The sequence below is a fragment of the Lactuca sativa genome, chromosome 8 (genome assembly GCF_002870075.4).
Source record: "Lactuca sativa cultivar Salinas chromosome 8, Lsat_Salinas_v11, whole genome shotgun sequence".
In the NCBI taxonomy this organism is placed as follows: domain Eukaryota; kingdom Viridiplantae; phylum Streptophyta; class Magnoliopsida; order Asterales; family Asteraceae; genus Lactuca; species Lactuca sativa.
Genome location: NC_056630.2, coordinates 97,409,167 through 97,430,981, shown reverse-complemented (window position 1 = coordinate 97,430,981; position 21,815 = coordinate 97,409,167). Strand labels below are relative to the sequence as shown.

The window sequence follows — 21,815 nt, the reverse complement described above, 5'->3', positions numbered from 1 at the left end:
CGACTGCCTTTTCTCTCCTTCCCATATCGTCTTCCACGACAAGATCGATTTTCAGTTTTCTTCTCTTCTGGTTCGGTTTGTTCAAAGGTACCAAGGAACCTCAAACAAGTGATGCCTCTACCCTAATCATTGATCATCAGTTACCTGCTGCTTTCTTTTTTCGCCTCAAACAGATTGTAATTATGGTTATTAACTTGGGTGAGAACCATCTGTGTTTCTGAAAAAATTGGTTTGTCAAACTTTTTGCTTTGCCTTTTCTCCTCCTTCAAATTTATATGGATGGTTGTCTATTTATTTCTATTCAACAAGAAATCAATGGAAGTGAAGTTTCGCCCACCTTATCTCATGCTCCGATCATGGTCGCATACCACAGATAGAGACAACCAATGGTATTCTTCTCTTCCCTTTATGTTTCTGGCATGTTATGTTTTATCATAATAAAGATCTTTCTGAATAGTTCGCTGAAGAATTCAAAGGAAGTAATTGTAATTCTATGGACAAAGAGGTCCCTATTACCTGTAAAGCATTTTAAGTTGTCTTTAAGCCTTGGCATTGAAAAAAATAATGACAGACTTGTTGAGTGTTGTATAAGTAGCAACGATGGAGATGAGCAACCCTTGCAACGAAGTTCAATCTTTCTCTAAATTGCAAGAGACAACTTCAAGTTATGTAATTTACCAAAAGGAGAGTGGATGTATTGAAACAAATTGTAGCAATTGGCTCCCTTCTGAGTTGTGCTTAACGTATAAGAAATGGGGAATGTCAAAATTGAATCCATGACAAGTACTTTTCTTTTACTCTTTTTGACTATTTGTATGTTTTAGTAGGTTGCATTTGATTTCTTGTTTTATACTTGAAGGTTTAATTTTAAATTTAGTTCTAATTTCTAAGTGGATTGTCTTCGGGTGGGTGAGGTAATGCAGAAAAGGAACTTGTGTATTCTCCAAGAACGTATTCTTCATGAATGCATTCTTTAAGAATGTATTGTCCATACATGTAAAAGAAAGCGCGATCATTGAGTTTTATCAATAGAGAAATAAGAAGGGTTTTTAAGATAGTCATTTTTTATGTTGGATTCTGTTAGTACATGTATAAGTGTATAAAAATGTATAAGTCCATTATTTTTTATGAATATATATATGAATTTGTATTTTACTCTGGATTTCTATGAACATATAAAAAATGTTGTATTATTTAATTTAAGATTCAGGAATGACATTATTATTAAAGATGTTCATTCTGTTGGAATATATTTTAATCATATTAGGTATTCTATAAGAATATGTCTTCAATCAGAATATGCATTCTTTTTTAAATCTAGTCCGAAATTTCCTCAAAAATCATATTTTTATAATTAAAAAAATCCATTATCCTTTAAAACCTAGAATTTCCTTTTTAAAATCTGTTTAAACGACTAAAATACCCTTACAAGGATATTAGTGATATTATATTGTACATGCCCTACCATTTTAATATCATGCACCCTAAATCAAACCCCATCAATATTTTTTCATCCATTGGTTAAGAGTCACTCCTATGACAACATAATATTTGTTGTCCACATTATATATATATATATATATATATATATATATATATATATATATATATATATATATATATATATGAGAACCAAAAAAGATTAGGAACCTAAGAACCACTTATATTTAGGTTATCACTAATGTATTTTCGTATTTGTTTTGATTTTTTTTTTTAAATCTTTGATAGGTTGTCAAAAAGAAAAGGGAGATTGTTTGATCAGATGTTTCATTTCACCTTACTTGAAAAACACTTTTCATATTTCCCTTCTTCCTTCCTCCGGTGACACCAACCACCGCCGCCCCTACCACTGGCAAACAACGTTACTCCAACGATTTTCCACCACCAGCACCACCTCCTCTGTTCACTTCGGCTATCGTCTCCTCCATTCACTTCTGCTACCGTCATATTCGATCTCCAATGAATCACCAGATCTGCATCAGATCTGACTTGATTTAGATGAGATTTCATCAGATCTACAAGAAATCTCATCGGATCTACATCAAATCATGATCTCGAAACCGCCACTACGAATCAAATCTAGATCTTGAAATCACCACCACTAAAATCGACGGCTGATGCCTCCTGGGAACTGAAACCAACCACCATTGGTCCACCGTTACCACTTCTCTCCTCCGTTGCCTTCTCCGGTGACATCACTTTTTTCAATAAAGCACCTGGACAGTGTTCCTTCTGCTACCTCTCGTTCCAAAACCTTAGGAGAAACCCTAGACATGTAACTTCATTAACGAGGTTCTTAGATCTGAAGTGGTATGGTCTAGATATATGATCTCCGGTGACAAGTAATAATTTTTGACTTTAGATCTTTGATTTACACCTCCAGATTTTCGAGCTCTGCCGATATTGCCAGATCATATCACAGAGCGTCGCTAACCGCCGCCGTCGTTGCTACCTTGCGCTTCGGTGAAACACCGGCAACTCGTCTTGAGTTGTGAATTTGTTTACTTTTCTTAATAAGGCTGTGAATTCATACCTTAGCAAAATATAAGACGAGATCGGTAAAAAATGAAAAACAAATAAAAAAAGCATCCGGGACATTTTTTTCACATCTCTAGAACCACTTTGCTTCTTAGTCAGTGCAGAGTCTGTACAAAAAAACTCACTCCAGAAAAATGAAATATAGAATATCAATTCAATTTTTCCTTGATAAGGTCGTAAAGTGTAAAGAAAAAGAAGTAAATTGTAAAGAAAAATAAGAGAAACCCTCTTCCCAATAAATCATTACTTGTTTTTTTACGTTATTGTCAATTAAAATTTCTTCAATAAGAAATTTTAATTTTAAGTTGTGAATGCATAAGTATTTGTTTTCTACTTGTTTTTCTACATGCATCTGTTGTGATCTCTATGATATAGTTTTTTTTTTTTTTTTTTTTTTTGTTATAGTGTGAATTTGATGTTTTAATCTCTCATTTGTCGTATAATTTGTTTAATCTTAGTTTTAACTGCTATTAAGTTGTGAATGTATAATTTTTTTTGAATTAAACTTTGAATTTATTATAGTAGTTTGTGAATTTTCTATATTAAATTGTGTATTAATGGTAATAGATGTTTTAAGTTGATAATATGGTTGTGGATGCATACTTTTTGTGCATTAAACTTTGAATTTTGTGTACTAAATTGTGATTTTTGTGTTTTAAACTGTGAATTGACTGCATTAAACTGTGGATTTTCTTCCTAGATTATGAATTGACTATATTAAGCTGTGAATTTTGTGTATTAAATTATTAATTGGTTGTATTAGGTTGTGAATGAATTGAAATTAAGTTGTGATTATTTTATAATTTTTTTTGCTTTTGAAATATTGTAAATTTTATTCATGGCTTAATATATTAAATTCACAATTTAAAATATAAATGATTTATGTATAAATTTTTTTGTTGATTTTCTTCTGAATATATTTATTTTTTGTGTTGTATAAGTATGTAAGAATACATTAGTTTTAATAATAGTTTTGCATTAAATTCAAAATGAGTGAAATAAATGGTTTTATTAGACTACGAATTTAGTATTTAAGTTATTAATGCATGAATTTATTTATTTACAGATCTGGATTAAGTTGTGAATGAATTGACATTAAGTTGTGAGTATTTTATAATTTTTTTTGTTTGCTTTTGAATTAATGTAAATTTTATTTATGGCTGAATATATTAAATTCACAATTTAAAATATGAATGATTTATGTATAATTTTTTTTGTTAATTTTGTTCTGAATATATTTATTTTTTGTGTTGTATAAGTATGTAAGAATACATTAGTTTTAATGATAGTTTTGCATTAAATTAAAAATGAGTGAAATAAATGGTTTTATTAGACTGTGAATATAGTATTTAAGTTATTAATACATGACCTTATTTACATATCTGATTTAGAAGAAAATCATGGTTGCGATACTGGTACAGGTGGTTGGTGGTAGTGTGTGGTGGTGGTAGTAGAAGAGTTTGAAATTTTGATTTCTTTTAGTTTGTGAATTATTGTAAAATAGTTTGTATTAAGTGTTGGATTAGGTGTCTAAGCCCATAACTATAATTGGTATGTACTTGAATTGATAGCAGCATAGTCCTTTTGGGTTGCCCTCAAACCTAGCAACCAGACAAGGAAATTATGAAAGGAGAGATATTAATTTATTATAAGATTAATAAATTAATATAAATGAATTTATTAATATGTTAAAAGATTAATATATTAATTAGAAATCATTATGTTTAATTAATTGTTAGCCAAAAATTAATTAGAATTAATTTTGGGGTTAAAAGAATTAATTATAAAGTGTAGGGACTAGTTTGCAATTATCTAATAGTTGAGTGGAAGGCTCTAGAACCCCCTTGGAAGAGGGTGGACGAAATCTTCAGGGGAAACCCTAATAATTTCGTCCATAGGGGCTTGGATAAGGCCCTTGGGTTTGCTTAGGCCCTAAGCAAAGGATAACTAGGGTTTCCCCTAAACCCTAGATCCCTCAGCTATATAAGGAGCCTCCTGGTTCATGTTTTGGTCACTCTTTCTTTTGAAGAAACCCTAAGAGCCGAAAATTTGCATACTCCCTCTCCCCTCTCTCCTCTACTTTCCTTCTTGCTAGTTTGGGTGTGATTCCATTAGAGGCATTACACCTGTAGTGCTAAGCTTCCAAGAAGATCAAGATCAAGATCAAGATCAAGATCAAGGGAATTATCAATTGTTTACTATAACAATTGAGAGGTATGTAATTACTAAACCCTAGTTTGTAAATTTTAATTATAGCCTCTCTCCTCTAGGGTTCTTATTTTGCAATTCAAAGTTGTATGTTCAATAGTTAAAACATAGATCCAAAGTAGGTTGCATGTGAACTTAGGAATTGTTTTCTAGTTTATTTGTTTGACCTAAAACCCATTAGTGGTATCAGAGTCTTTGTTTGTTTTAAATTGAATTGTTATAATTGTTGAATTGCAAATTAGGGTTTATAGCTATTAAACCCTAAAGGCCATTTTTCAATTTTTAGGGTTGTGGATCAAAGGGTTTTCAAAAACCCTAGCCTCCAAAGAACCCTAATCGAAATTAGGGTTAAGGGTTTTGAAAAACCCTAGCCGCCTCCCTTGTAAATTTCGAAATTACTAGATATTTTAGGGTTTCTTGCTTTGGATAATTGTTACTTGATTAGATTAATTGGATAATTATCCTTTACCCTAAAATTTCGAAATTTAGAGGGATAAGGATTAGGATTAAATTAATTGATTAATTTGATTGGATAATCCTTACAAGATTTAATAAATTAATTAAAAGTTAATTAATAGATAAATATTAAATCTAATTAATTGGTTTATTTAAATTTAAAATTTAATAGTTTAAATTTCGAAAATTTATATAAACCCTTGGAGTTTTAAAATGTTTTAAAACACACCTTATATATATTATAATTAAAAGTTAAATATTATATATGTATAAGAATATGGTCAGTCAAATCGCTAGTATGCCTCATTCACGAAGCTAGTCTATAAGGGGGGTATAAGGAAACTGCCTATAAAATGGTAGTTGAATGGGTGTCCACTCTCACCCACCGCTTCCTTGATTAGTGGAGGGTCGTTAGCAGAACGGATTTGATAGGACAACTACTTCTCATTAAAAGTATAATGCTATTAAAGAAAGTACTAGAACATTATTTTTCAAAATCCCAACTCTAGTTACTTTATGAAAAATGTGAAAAGTGTGCTAATCCATGAAATTGCACATTATGCTTTATTGGTCGTTAGTGGAGCGTGTGTGGTTAACCGGCACACTAAAAGGCACTAATAAAGAGTAGTAATGGGTATCTTATAGTTATCATTTTGATGGAGCGCGTGTGGTTTACCGGCACATCAATAGTTAGTGATAAAACAATAAGGTTACCAAGCACATTTGTATGGTTATTCACATCTAGTTTGTGATCCTCGGTATCCCAGTCACAAATAGTAGAGCATAATCCGAGATTAAAACATGCCATTAAATAGTTTTAATGTATCTAAAAAGAATTAGGAATTTCACTTCGTTTATTTTGTCTAATGGTGGAATTGGTGAATCGTCATTCACCTACCTTTATGAGATTTGAACTTGGATCTCGGCATCCCATTTCTAAGTTATAAATCGTCATAGTTGGATCCTAACCTTGATATGATATCTTTGGGTTATTATATTGAGGTGTCTTGAAATCTGACAATAACTATCTTTCTTTTCAGATGTCTACTCCTGGAAACACTTCTGCTTCATCATCCTCCAGCCACAACTTTTCTTTACTCAACATCTGCTCCAAAGTCGTTATGGATGGCTCGAACTATAATGATTGGATGCGTAACATCAAGATGGCGCTCAGATTCGAGGATAAAGAGTATGTCCTTGAAAAGGAGCTCAAAGAACTTGATGAGTCAAAAGCCACTCCCGAAGAGTATGCTGCCTACAAGAAACACTATGATGATGCTACCAAAGTGGCATGCATCATGGTTGCAACTATGTCCCCAGAATTGCAGAGGTACTATGAGGACTACTGGCCTTTTGAGATGAACAAGGACCTTATGGAAAAGTACCATAAGCGAGCTCGTCAAGAAAAGTTTGAGGTAGTCAAGTCACTCATGGCTTGCAAGATGAAAGAGGGGGAATCGGTTGTATCTCATGTGCAAAGAATGCAACGCTACATAGAGCATTTGGTCAAGCTCAACATTCACTTCGATGAGGAATTGGCCATTGACATGGTCTTGAACTCGTTGCCTGATTGTTATGTTCAGTTTATCTTAACTTACCATTTGAACAACACTGAGTAGACATTGGCCCAATTGCACAACTTGTTGCTGTAACAGCCCGGAATTTCAAGTATTGTAATAATGATGATTTTGGGGTGTTTTAAGATGGGACTCGGCGAGTTGGAGCCTAGACTCGCCGAGTAGGATCGCAGGCTTGGTCGCGGGTTCGCGACTGGACTCGACGAGTCCAGATATGGACTCGGCGAGTCTACGCTGTTTAGCGAAAACCCTAACCGTTCAGGTTTGGGTCGTATATAACGCATTATATGTCGTCATTGTTCGTCTTTTAGTCGATTGAGAAGAACCCTAAGCGGCTGTGGGCATCTAGAGCAAGATTGAAGGCCATTGGTGACTTGAAGAAATTGTGGTGCAAGGAGGAGAAGAGTTTTGGCTAAAGGAACTGCAAGGGATTCGAGTTCTGAAGTTTGGGGACACAGAGAGTGCATTATTCAGGTAACATTTCGGATCATTTCTGTTATATTGATGTGTGCATGGATCTAGGGTTTATGGAACCCATTTGGTGATTAGATGGATTATTACCTTGTTACCCAAACGAATATAACCCTGTATTAGGACCTTTAGAGGTCCAGAAGGTCCCATGCTTGTGTATTTCGTAACCATACTTATCCCAGGATGCAGTTTGAGCGGTTGCATGGCATGGACTCGCCGAGTCAATGAACAGACTCGGCGAGTAGCTTGAAGATTTACTGGGACTCGTCGAGTTATTCTTTAGACTCGGCGAGTTGAGTCGGGGTGGCCCCGCGATTCTTCCAGGAGGAACTCGTCGAGTAAAACGGGGATACTCGACGTGTAGAAAGGGTGTCTTAAGGAATCGGTGAGTTAAGGGCGAGTGGACCCAGAGTCGTTGAACTCGGCGAGTTAGATCGCGGGTTGGGTGAAGTTCTGAGTATGGGGACTCGGCGAGTCATAGGGTTGACTCGGCGAGTAGGGTCAGTCAGGGGTTGACTTTGACCTTGTCTTTGACCAAGGATTTACCAGTGGTTCCAGGGGTATTTTGGTAATTGTTGTTATTGTTTGAGTTCAGTGCATTGGTGACTGTCTAGAGGTGGAGATCGTATCAGTGATCGAAGCAGCTTGAGCTATCTGTTCAGTCAGCAGTTTCGAGGTGAGTTATCCTCACTATATCGCTAGGGTTTATGGCACCAAGGCCGAACCTTTTATCGGATGGAAATCCGGGTAGTTGACATTACATGTTATGGGCCGGAAGGCATTGCTATGTGGAACGGAAGGTCATGGCCTGGAAAGGCGTATGTATGCATTTAGTATGTTGACTGATTCATAGGGTAATGTTATGCTAGTGACCGGCTAGATCGGTATCTTGTTTAGAGTAATGCTATGATATGTGATCTGTTGATCGATTGTTGTCTATGAACTGCTATATGATTATTTGTTATGTTATATATGCATTTTATGCTTATTGGCCGGAAGGCGATATGTTATGGGCCGGAAGGGGATATGTTATGGGCCGGAAGGCAATATGTTGTGTGATGGACCGGAAGGTCGGCGTGGGTAGGACCGGAAGGTTTACCCAGCAGGGACGGAAGTCCCCTGAGACACATGGACCGGAAGGTCAGGGCCTGGAAAGGCGTATATGTGGTTGGTATTCTGGGAGTAACTCACTAAGCTTTCGGGCTTACAGTTGTGGTTTTATGTTTCAGGTTCTCAAGAGTTTGTGGTAAGGCAAGGGCGTGATCGTACCGTTCCTCGCGTTGGTGTTTTATGATATGAACCTGGGAAATTACTCTGTTTAATAATGTATTGAAAACCTTTTTGTAACAATGTTAATAAAATGGGTGATTTTGAAAAGTTTTAATTGTTTTGAAATTTTGGATGTTACAAGTTGGTATCAGAGCCTTGGTTTGAGTGAATTGGGGAAACATTCATGTGACTCCAGTCTCAAATCGAGGAGGATTTTAAAAAGAGAAAATTAAAATGAGAAATTAAAATGGTTTTCAAATTTGGTAAAAGGAGGACGCGGAGGTACGATCAGCCGGAGCCAGTAAGTAACCCCAAGATACCATACATGATATTTGTTTATTTGAGCTTGATAGCACAACATGCTAGAGTTAGGCTAGGGATCTTCAGGAATTCATGATAATGTTGCCTGATATGTGATGCCTGTAGCCTAGGGTCCCCTATGGGATGCTCTCAGAGTTCCTCTAGTGGTGAGGGTTGATAGTTGTTATGCATGTTCCCTAGGGTATTGTGGTAGTACTTCATACAAATATGGGTAGGTGTGGAAGGTAGTATGGGCCCATACTACTGAAAGCACAGGACCCATACGCGTATCAGGGAAACCATGGTCTCTGGGGTAGGGTTGCGAGAGTTGGATCCCAGGATTTTGGGAAGTGTCTGAGATTGGTAGGGTGTCTTCATTATGGAGATCTCGAGGCATGATGATAGTGGATCCGGATCAGGATCGGGAGCTGGAGAGCGAGTTCCGGGTGGATCGGTGCCGTCGAAGGTTATCGTTCGGACGAGCACGAGCGAGCGGGATGCGAGGATTCGTGAGATCCTGCGTGATGGGGTTGCTGCATTGTTCCGGGCTGAGTTGCCGGAATTGTTTGGGTCGATCATGACCGCCATGATCGAGTATTTTGATGAGCGATATGCGGCTCTCGCAGAGACGGCTGCCGCGGTGGCTACAGCGGCTGTAGCAGCGGCAAGGGGAGGAGCTAGTCGGGGTTTCCAGTATCGGGACTTCTATTATACGAAGCCTCCCACATTCGATGGAGTTCAGGACCCGATTGTTGCTATGAGATGGTTATCAGACTTGGAGGGGTGTTTCTCCACGAGTTTATGCCCTGCCGATCAGAGGGTGAGGTGTGCTCTGAACCTGTTGAGGCTAGGAGCGAAGGATTGGTGGAGATTGACTACGAGGTCATTTTCTGATGCGTAGAGGGTTGCGGTTTCATGGATTAATTCAGAGAGATGTTCAGTACTCGCTATGTTCCGCGGGATAAAAAGGAGAGATTGGCTCGGGAGTTCTTTGAGCTGAAGCAGGATTTGGAGTCGGTGACTGAGATCACCAGGATGTTTATTGAGAGGGTGATGTTTTGCCCTGAGTTCGCTTCGGAGCAGGCTCAGATGTCCTGATATCTGAGTATGCTCAAGAGGGATATCAGACAGTTCGTGTCTGCGCAGAGGTGTGAGACCTTGTTGGAGTTGCAGGAGGCCGCCATGTGGCGTGAGTTAGAGGTTGAGTTACAGTTGCGTGAGCTGAGGCAGACCCCGATGCAGTCGCAGTCGGCGCCGAAACGGTCCAGTACCGTTGATGTTAGAACGGGGGATTGGAGCGGCCACACTTGTGGGAAGTATGGGAGGGGTCACACCGGAGTTGCTGGTCCGGTGGTGCATGCCGCAAGTGCGGAAAAGAGGGGCACTATGCGCAGGATTGTCAGCAGTCAGTGCCGATTCGGGATTTGAGGATTTGTCATCATTGTCGGCAGGTTGGACATTTGAGGGTCAACTGTCCACAGCTTTTTGCAGGACCGGTGCAGGCTCTAGCACCGGCCACCTTGAGGAGTTCAGGAGGAGGACAGGATGGAGCGGAGCCCCAAGGGCTCAGAGTCATGCTTATCGGCTTGCGGCAGAGGGAGACGGAGCAGTGCCGGAGGTAGCTGCGGGTATAATGCTTTCTTGATGTCTTGATTATCTTGCGTTGATTGTGGCGTATTGTTGTGCTGGTATCTTGTGTGGATTTCGATGCAATATTCGTTGTTTCGCAGGTTTGGCATGGTTAAGGAATGGTGTTCAGGTTTTTGCTTTGGCATTCGTTGTTCCCTGATGGTTGGTATGGTTATAGTTGGTGTCTTGGTGCCGGTATCCTTGTGTGGTTTTAGATGCGGTATTCATCCTTTTTCAGGTTGTGGGTTTGGTTATGGGTTATTGCTTGGGAATTCCGTTGGTTATCGTTCGTGAGGGTTGATAGTGGAGATGTGGCACTGGGTTGAATGTCGGGTAGCATCTGTAGTCGTGGAGTGGATAATTGAAAGACCGGATTCTTTTGAGCGGATTGATCAGGGAGGAGATGTGTTTTGCTGAGGGTTGCTTATGCTTGTGGGAAGCAGTCAGTGGGTAAATGTTCTCTTTGTGCAGGATTGTTCTGAAAGGTCATTAATGACGATCGGTGGCAGTTAGTCAGTGCTTTAGTGGGGGAGAATTGGAGAATTCTCCGGGAGATCGATGAGTATGTGAGGGTGCTTAGCTGTTGGGATTCAGCAGTGTTTGTCAGCACAGAGTATAGGCCGACGAGATCGAGTGTCGGGTATGCGGGGCGGGATACAGACCTAGGGCATTTGATTGTGGAGGCCTGAGAGAAGGCCGGGATCAAGCTTGAGTAAGTAACCGGGGTTATGCGATCAGAGTATTGGTATGTTTGAGGTACGTGATGGGTTGTACTGCATTAATCCCACGGGATTATGTTGTGCATGTTTCTAGAGCTGGAACCGGAAGGTTCCCAGAGTTAGAACCTGAGGGTTCGCAGAGTTGGGTGTACGGACCCACAGAGATATAGCCTCGAGTGGCTAGTATGTGTTATGAGAGTCGGTCCAGTCATGCTGGAGACTCTGTTGGTATTGCTGGATCAGTTTGAGATTGCGGATTGTGTATGTTGCAGTGTGATTGCATTGGAAGGTCTGGCCCCGGGTTAGTGATCATGTTTAGCTGAGGTAGTGATTTTGATGAGTGGAGAGAGTGCATGGGATTGAGAGCCCCTGCAATGAGAACCAGAGTATGTGAATAGCGGTTACGCAAAAAGGGTGGTGTCGCTTGGGGCAAGCACCGTAGCACCGGTTGGAGTGGCATTATGGCCAAGAGGGTCCCTTGGAAGGAAAAGAGGAAAGTGTGTAACTCCGAAGGGGGTGCAAGTTCACGAAAGTGAAAGCTGCAGAGCAGAGTTATGGTTAGAGTATTTCGAGTATGGTTTCGAGCATCGTGTTCGCGGCAGTGAAGTAGGAACCCATCCGGGTTGGGATGACTATCGAGACTCAGAAGGGATGCAGGGGGAGAGAGAATCTTGAATTCTCAATGTGATTCTGATCAGGGTATAGGATGGATATTAGTGGTTCATCTTGGGAGATGTTCGAGGATATCATCAGTGTATCGGGTCTTTCAACCTGCGGGTGTTGGGACTAGTTCCGTATGTGTATGTGATGGCAAGAGGAGAACTTGTGAGAGTTGCTCTGAGAGTGAGAATGGATCTCTCAGTCGGTCCGGAATGGACAAAGTGGGCTTTGGATCGGGGATCCGGTGGTTCATGGTTTCCTAGCCCTTATGGGTCGAGTGATCGTTGAGATTTAGAGCAGAGTTGCATCTTGGGTAATTTTCGGTTACAGAGAGTGATGTGCAGTACAGAGATCGTGCTTCAGTCGACAGAGCAGATTCGACAGAGCCGACAGGAAAAGTTATACAGACAGATGCTGGTCCGAGCTTGAGTTTCAGGTCGGCGACATCGTACTCCTGAAGGCCTCTCCTTGGAGAGGGGTGATTCGATTCAAGAAGAGGGGCAAGTTGGGGCCCCGGTATATTGGGCCTTTTCATGTGATTGCGGGGGTAGGCCGGATGGTCTACCGTTTGGAGTTGCCCACGGATTTTAGACAAATCCACGACATTTTTCATGTGTCGCAATTGAGAAAGTATATAGCCGATGAGTCGGCAGTGGTTCCATTGGAGGATATTCAGGTGGATGCGAGCCTGAATTATGCTGAGAGACCAGTGTCCATCAGGGATCGGAAGATCAAGGTTCTGAGGAACGAGGAGGTACCTCTGGTATTGGTTCAGTGGCAACATCGGAAGGGATCGGAAATGACTTGGGAGCCGGAACGTGAGATGCGGGAGCAGCATCCGGAACTATTTTCAGAGTGAGACTTCGAGGGCGAAGTCTAATCCTAGTGGGGGAGAATTGTAACAGCCCGGAATTTCAAGTATTGTAATAATGATGATTTTGGGGTGTTTTAAGAGGGGACTCGGCGAGTTGGAGCCTAGACTCGCCGAGTAGGATCGCAGGCTTGGTCGCGGGTTCGCGACTGGACTCGACGAGTCCAGATATGGACTCGGCGAGTCTACGCTGTTTAGCGAAAACCCTAACCGTTCAGGTTTGGGTCGTATATAACGCATTATATGCCGTCATTGTTCGTCTTTTAGTCGATTGAGAAGAACCCTAAGCGGCTGTGGGCATCTAGAGCAAGATTGAAGGCCATTGGTGACTTGAAGAAATTGTGGTGCAAGGAGGAGAAGAGTTTTGGCTAAAGGAACTGCAAGGGATTCGAGTTCTGAAGTTTGGGGACACAGAGAGTGCATTATTCAGGTAACATTTCGGATCATTTCTGTTATATTGATGTGTGCATGGATCTAGGGTTTATGGAACCCATTTGGTGATTAGATGGATTATTACCTTGTTACCCAAACGAATATAACCCTGTATTAGGACCTTTAGAGGTCCAGAAGGTCCCATGCTTGTGTATTTCGGAACCATACTTATCCCAGGATGCAGTTTGAGCGGTTGCATGGCATGGACTCGCCGAGTCAATGAACAGACTCGGCGAGTAGCTTGAAGATTTACTGGGACTCGTCGAGTTGTTCTTTAGACTCGGCGAGTTGAGTCGGGGTGGCCCCGCGATTCTTCCAGGAGGAACTCGTCGAGTAAAAAGGGGATACTCGACGTGTAGAAAGGGTGTCTTAAGTAATCGGTGAGTTAAGGGCGAGTGGACCCAGAGCCGTTGAACTCGGCGAGTCTTGGGGTGACTCGGCGAGTTAGATCGCGGGTTGGGTGAAGTTCTGAGTATGGGGACTCGGCGAGTCATAGGGTTGACTCGGCGAGTAGGGTCAGTCAGGGGTTGACTTTGACCTTGTCTTTGACCAAGGATTTACCAGTGGTTCCAGGGGTATTTTGGTAATTGTTGTTATTGTTTGAGTTCAGTGCATTGGTGGCTGTCCAGAGGTGGAGATCGTATCAGTGATCGGAGCAGCTTGAGCTATCTGTTCAGTCAGCAGTTTCGAGGTGAGTTATCCTCACTATATCGCTAGGGTTTATGGCACCAAGGCCGACCCTTTTATCGGATGGAAATCCGGGTAGTTGACATTACATGTTATGGGCCGGAAGGCATTGCTATGTGGACCGGAAGGTCATGGCCTGGAAAGGCGTATGTATGCATTTAGTATGTTGACTGATTCATAGGGTAATGTTATGCTAGTGACCGGCTAGATCGGTATCTTGTTTAGAGTAATGCTATGATATGTGATCTGTTGATCGATTGTTGTCTATGAACTGCTATATGATTATTTGTTATGTTATATATGCATTTTATGCTTATGGGCCGGAAGGCAATATGTTATGGGCCGGAAGGCGATATGTTATGGGCCGGAAGACAATATGTTGTGTGATGGACCGGAAGGTCGGCGTGGGTAGGACCAGAAGGTTTACCCAGCAGGGACGGAAGTCCCCTGAGACACATGGACCGAAAGGTCAGGGCCTGGAAAGGCGTATATGTGGTTGGTATTCTGGGGGTAACTCACTAAGCTTTCGGGCTTACAGTTGTGGTTTTATGTTTCAGGTTCTCAAGAGTTTGTGGCAAGGCAAGGGCGTGATCGTACCGTTCCTCGCGTTGGTGTTTTATGATATGAACCTGGGAAATTACTCTGTTTAATAATGTATTGAAAACCTTTTTGTAACAATGTTAATAAAATGGGTGATTTTGAAAAGTTTTAATTGTTTTGAAATTTTGGATGTTACAGTTGCAGACAACTGAGGCAGGGATGAAGGGTAAAAGTATACCCTCCACACCTGCAAGTGCCCCTGTCTTGGCCATTGGACAGGGAAAAGGGAAGAAGAGGAAAGGTCCTCCCAAGCAAAACTAGAAGAGCAAGGCTCAAGCTGTGTTATCTAGTAATGGCCCGAAAGCTAAGCCCAACGGTTCCACTCCCCATGTTTCTGATCCAAAAGAGGCCATTTGCTTTTACTGCAATCAAAAGGGGCATTGGAAGAGATCTTGCCCACAATATCTGCAAGATATCAAGGATGGCAAAGTGAAGCCATCCTCGGCAGGTATTTACACTATTTCTGCTAATAACTCATTATCTTCTCGTTCATGGGTCCTTGATACAGGATGTGGTTTTCATATCTGTTCTGATTTGCAGGGGCTAAGGGAAAGTGAGGAGATAGAGCATGGGAGAATAAACTTGATCATGGGGAACAGAAAGTCTTCACCAGTTACCAAGATCGGAGTTTATCAACTTTTGCTTAGTAATGATGTTAGATTAGATTTAATAAATTGTTGCTATTCGTCTGAGATGACGAGAAACATTATTTCATTTCATGCATTGTTCAGATGAGGTTTTAAATATTCTTTTAATGATTTGAATGGTTCAATTTCTGTTTATAAGAATGGTGTTTTTGTGTTTGAAGCTTTACCTTGTGATGGTGTGTATGAAACAGTGACTTGTGTTGATAGCTTAGGAAATAGTGTACTTAATATTGACTTGTCTAATAGTGTAGACAAGGCATGCTTGTGGCATTGTCGTCTTGGACACATTAACAAGAAACGCATAGCCCAACTCCAAAAGAACGGAGTGTTGGAATCATTTGACCTAAAATCAGATGATATGTGTGAATCTTGTCTTTCGGGAGATATGACAAAATCACCATTCACAGGGTCTTGTGAAAGAGGTGAAGGTCTGTTGGATCTCATACACACAGATGTGTCTGGGCCCTTCAGATCAACCACAAGGGATACTAATCGATTCTATGTGACTTTCACTGACGATTATAGCAGATATGGTTACATCTACTTGATCAAACATAAGTCAGAAACCTTTGAAAAATTCAAATAGTTTAAGCATGAAGTCGAAAATCAATTGGGCAGAAAGATAAAGATACTTAGATCCGATAGAGGCGGGGAGTATGTTAGTATCGAGTTCAACGAGTATCTGAAAGAAATGTGGGATAGTCTCACAATTGACTCCTCCTAGGACACCACAGTTAAATGGTGTAGCTGAGAGGCGTAATCGAACCTTGTTAGACATGGTTCATTCTATGATGAGTCATGCCTCCCTTCCTATTCACTTCTGGGGGTATGCCTTAGAGACAGCCGCCCACATCCTTAATCTTGTCCCTACAAAGAAGGTTGCCAAAACACCTCACGAAATGTGGACAGAGAAAGTTCCCTCGTTAGCACATATTAAATTCTGGGGTTGTGAAGCTTTCGTAAGACGAGAGACTCACGACAAGCTAGCAGCTAGAAGTGAGAAATGTGTTTTCATTGGTTACCCAAAGCAGTCTTTTGGATATTTGTTCTACAGACCTAGTGAAAACGTGGTGTTTGTAGCTCGAAGAGGAGTCTTTCTGGAAAGAGAGCTCATATTCAAAGAGGACAGTGGGAGTACCATTGACCTTGAAGAGATTAAAGAGTCAACCAATGAAGGAACCTTAGATGACACTAGCACTCAACCAGAGGAAACAGTTCATGTTGAACCGGTTGATAAATCATTACCTCTTTGAAGATCCACTAGGGTGAGTGTGCCACCTGAGTTGTATGGTTTTCATATTACTTCAGATGGTGACACATTCATAAGTGACAGAACACTGGTAAACTTAGATGAACCAGTCACTTATAAGGAAGCAATGGCAGGCCCAGAGGCTTCCAAGTAGAAAGAGGCAATGGACAGCGAGATTAAGTCCATGTATGACAACCAAGTTTGGAATTTGGTTGATAGTGCACCAGGTCGGAAGACAGTTGGGTGCAAATGGATCTTCAAGAAGAAGACAGACATGGATGGGAATGTGCATACGTTCAAGGCTCGACTGGTTGCAAAAGGTTTCACTCAAACCCCAGGGGTTGACTATGATGAGACTTTTTCGCCGGTGGCTAAGATTAAATCTATTAGGATATTGCTCGCCATAGCTGCCTTTCATGACTATGAAATCTGGCAGATGGATGTCAAGACTGCCTTCCTTAACGGGAAGTTGGCTGAGGATGTTTACATGAGTCAGCCAGAGGGTTTTGTTGATGCAAAGTTTCCCAATAGAGTATGCAAGCTTGAAAAATCCATTTATGGATTGAAACAAGCATCTCGCAGCTGGAATCTTTGCTTCCATGAGAAAGTCAAAGAGTTTGGTTTCTCTAGAAGTGAAGATGAGTTTTGTGTGTATATCAAGGCTAGTGGGAGTATAGTAACTTTTCTGGTGTTATATGTCGATGACATATTACTCATTGGTAACGACGTTCCAACCTTGAATGAAGTTAAGTCTTGGCTTGGAAAGTGTTTCGCCATGAAAGACCTAGGAGAAGCCGCCTATATTCTTGGGATTAGAATATTGAGAGATAGAAAGAAGAGACTAATTGGACTTAGTCAGAGCACATACTTAGATAAGGTACTAAAGAGGTTTAGTATGGAAAATTCCAAGAAAGGAGAGCTACCTATCCAGAGCAATACCAAATTGAGTAACACTCAATGCTCGAGTACAGATGAGGAAATAGATGACATGAGTCGTGTACCTTATGCTTCCGCCGTCGGATCGATCATGTACGCTATGACATGTACTCGCCCTGATGTGGCATTTGCTTTGAGCATGGTCAGTCGCTATCAGGGAAACCCAGGTAGAGCTCATTGGATAGCCGTGAAGAATATACTCAAGTATTTGCGAAGAACGAAGGATTGGGTCCTTGTACTTGGTGGCAATGATACTTTGAGAGTAGATGGTTACAGTGATGCCAACTTTCTGACGGATAGAGATAACTTCCGTTCTCAGTCAGGCTGGGTATTCTTATTAAATGGAGGAGCAGTTACTTGGAAGAGTTCCAAGCAAGATACGGTGGCTGATTCTACTTGTGAATTAGAGTACATAGCAGCAAGTGAAGCGTCGAAAGAAGCAGCTTGGTTGAGGAACTTCATCGGGGATCTCGGAGTTGTTCCAACCATCCAGGAGCCTATGGAACTGTTCTGCGATAATGAAGGAGCGGTTGCCTTGACAAAGGAACCGAGAGATCATGGTAAAACCAGACATATCGACAGAAAGTACCATTTCATCAAACATAGAGTAGAAGAAGGCCATCTTATAGTGAAGAGGGTGTCATTTGAAGATAACCTAGCAGATCCTCTCACAAAGGGTCTGAGTAGGGCTAAGCATATTCAGCATGCTCGGAGCATAGGTCTGAAAGATGATATTAGTTTTAGTAGTTAGATTAGTTTTGTCCTGAAACTTGTAACAAAGTAAATGTAATTGACTTTTGGTGATTAAATAATAAAGTATTATTTATGGGTTTACTACCTTTTGTCAATTGTTTATTGTTGTGTTTCATATTTTGCATGTTTTACTTCCCGAATAATATGATTGTTCAAACTCCACAGTCGCTCGTACTTTTGGAAGTAGGTAGTGAATTAAGACTGTCATGAATTGGATTGCAGATTGTCTAAGGATAGACATGGCAATAGATTTGTTGCAACGTTCATGAGTACTCAGAAATTGAGAATTGAGTATTGGATAAACCCTCGCTCAGAGTATTACTTCATGGAATTCATCACGAGTAATACTGAGACAATAATATCTTATGATCTTAAAACGAAGATATATGAGTTGTAAGTTACAAGACGGTCATGCATTGGTGATACGAGAATGCATCAGTAACTTGGTGTTATAAAATGTATTATCATGTATGGTTTGATGAGTAAAAGATACAAGCATATGAGTCAACGTTTATTCATTCCTTTTGCCCTAACCGGAAAAGCGATATTTGTGGGCCCCTCATGATTTGGTGTTGACTTATGTGCTGGGCCCAGCCAGGACTAAATTGATGTGTTCAATTAGAAGTCCTACATCATCACAAATCAGGAATCGGGAAACATAGATTCTGGACAAAGAGGTTGATTGCATTCCATGTCTTTTGTCTAGAGATATCTAGCAGAACGAAGGATTATATGATCACTTATCTTAGGACACGTAACTGACTGGGTCAGAGTTCGGCAGCAACTTTTTGGAAGCTACAATTTGCTGGTCAAATTTAGAAGGCATACTAGCAATTATAGTTACAGGCTTATCCAAGTGGGAGACTGTTGGATTAGGTGTCTAAGCCCATAACTATAATTGGTATGTACTTGAATTCATAGCAGCACAGTCCTTTTGGGTTGCCCTCAAACCTAGCAACCAGACAAGGAAATTATGAAAGGAGAGATATTAATTTATTATAAGATTAATAAATTAATATAAATGAATTTATTAATATGTTAAAAGATTAATATATTAATTAGAAATCATTATGTTTAATTATATGTTAGCCAAAAATTAATTAGAATTAATTTTGGGGTTAAAAGAATTAATTATAAAGTGTAGGGACTAGTTTGCAATTATCTAATAGTTGAGTGGAAGGCTCTAGAACCCCCTTGGAAGAGGGTGGACGAAATCTTCAGGGGAAACCCTAATAATTTCGTCCATAGGGGCTTGGATAAGGCCATTGGGTTTGCTTAGGCCCTAAGCAAAGGATAACTAGGGTTTCCCCTAAACCCTAGATCCCTCAGCTATATAAGGAGCCTCCTGGTTCATGTTTTGGTCACTCTTTCTTTTGAAGAAACCCTAAGGGCCGAAAATTTGCATACTCCCTCTCCCCTCTCTCCTTTACTTTCCTTCTTGCTAGTTTGGGTGTGATTCCATTAGAGGCATTACACTTGTAGTGCTAAGCTTCCAAGAAGATCAAGATCAAGATCAAGATCAAGGGAATTATCAATTGTTTACTATAACAATTGAGAGGTATGTAATTACTAAACCCTAGTTTATAAATTTTAATTATAGCCTCTCTCCTCTAGGGTTCTTATTTTGCAATTCAAAGTTGTATGTTCAATAGTTAAAACATAGATCCAAAGTAGGTTGCATGTGAACTTAGGAATTGTTTTCTAGTTTATTTGTTTGACCTAAAACCCATCATTAAGTTGTAAATGTTGTGAACTAAACTATAAATGGAATGTATAAACTTGTAATTTATATAAGTTTTGTGTTCAAATATGAGAGCATATAAGAATAAAAATATTATACTGCAAAAATTACAATTTTGAACTTTTTGTATCAAAAAGAGAAAAAAAAATAGGATTTTCACATGTTTAATTAAGTATTGTGTTATTGTATGCATAAATGTGGGACAATCAAAATTAAATAAAAAATTAAGTAATTAAATAAATAAATAAGAGTAATTTAGTAATTTGTTTAATAAATTCCAAAAATAATCCCTATAATCATGGTATCTCTCCAGTTTAAATCTCGTTATCCTCTTTATCTAAAAACCGATTCTGAAAACCCTAAATTGAACAAATCGACACCAGCGACCCTTCATCGTCTTCTTCATAGATTGGGAGAGGGAAGAATCGAGCGATCAAGCATCGAAAAGAGGTGGTCTTGGTGGTGGTATTGGGATCTTCCATCAGGATTTTGAAAATGGAGGCGGTATTAGGATTGTGGAGATGCTGTTTCTATGCAATATACTTGCGTTAGTCGGAGGCGGTTCTCAGCCTCAGTACCCTCTAAATAAGGTTATGATCTGGGATGATCATCAGGGCCGATGCTTGGTGAGCTATCTTTTCGATCGGAGGTTCGTGGAGTTCGGTTAAGGCGAGATCGGATAATTGTGATTTTGGAGCTGAAGATATTCGTATACAATTTCACGAATTTGAAGTTATTGCAACAGATCGAGACATTTGCGAATCCCAGGGGCCTTTGTGCTGCTTCACAAGCTTTTGGTAATTTTGTGCTAGTTTGTCTTGGATTGCGGAAGGGACAAGTCAGGGTTGAGCATTATGCTTCGAAGCGAACAAATTTATCTTAGCTCATGATTCAAGATTGCGTGCTTCGCTCTATCACAGAATGGAAATATGCTTGCCACAGCCAGCAACAAGGGAACTCTTGTTCGTATCTTCAATACCCACAACAAGTCATTGTTGCACGAGGTAGGCGTTAATTTGGTTAACTTCATTTATGATTCTGGATAATTTTACACATGTCTTTGTAATTATTACAAATTTGATGATTTTAACCAAGCTCATTTAATGGTGGGTTGGGATACTACTAATAAGTAATAACAATTAGGCAAGGAAGGGTGCAGATAGAGTTGAAATACATAGCCTTGCATTTTCTCCTACGGCTGAGTGGCTTGCAGTCTCAAGTGATAAGGGTACTATTCATGTTTTCAGCATCACATCTGTCGATAATCCAAACCTCATTACCAGTTCATCTCGTATGATGTAGTTATTCATATTTTCTCACAAATCTTTAAAAAAAACAGGAATTATTAAAACAATCTACCAAACATTTTATCTACTATTTTTAGTATACAGGTCCTGAATGTAATTCGTTATGTCATTTCTGAAAACAGGACTACTTCGGTGGACTCAATTCAGACTTCAATGGGTTGACCATAAAATGTCAAAGAACAGAACAAAAGCTCAAGAAACCGTTTTAAGGTTTTAAATTCATATTTCAATGGTTTTTCTTTCATTTTCTCATATATATTTTAAACATTAATTATCGATTTTGTTGTTAAAGAAGGAAGGTGACATACAATATGTTACTGGAGGCCAGCTATATCCTGCCCAGGTGATTTTTTACTTGCATTTGGTATTTCACAATTACATAAATTTGTTGCTGGCTTAATATCTTTCTTGTTATTTCAGATCCTGTCTGGCTTTCTGTACATTGTGAATCTTGGAATAATCTTATTCATTTATGTAGATGATTCAATGGATGATATTGGTGAGATTCCAATTCTATTGGAATGGAATGACGAATTCTAATTCTGTTGGAATGGAATGACGAATTCCAATTCTGTTTGAATCGAATGACGAATTCCAATTTTGTTGGAATCACAGAAGTTGATGCTTGAAGAACGAGCCATATTATTCTTTTAGAATGTATTAGTCGTTGTTAGATTTTGATGTTTTATTCCCCGTTTTGATTTTTTTTAGTTTTATTCTTTAACAATAAATGTAATTCTTAACAATTGTTATCCGTATTCTTTA

At 39.8% G+C, this 21,815-nt stretch overlaps 1 pseudogene; it reads left to right on the top strand.

Moving 5' to 3' along the window:
* The first annotated feature begins 20,241 nt into the window (after positions 1-20,241).
* LOC111893591 (autophagy-related protein 18a-like) lies at positions 20,242-21,053 on the top strand (annotated as a pseudogene).
* Positions 21,054-21,815: the final 762 nt, after the last annotated feature.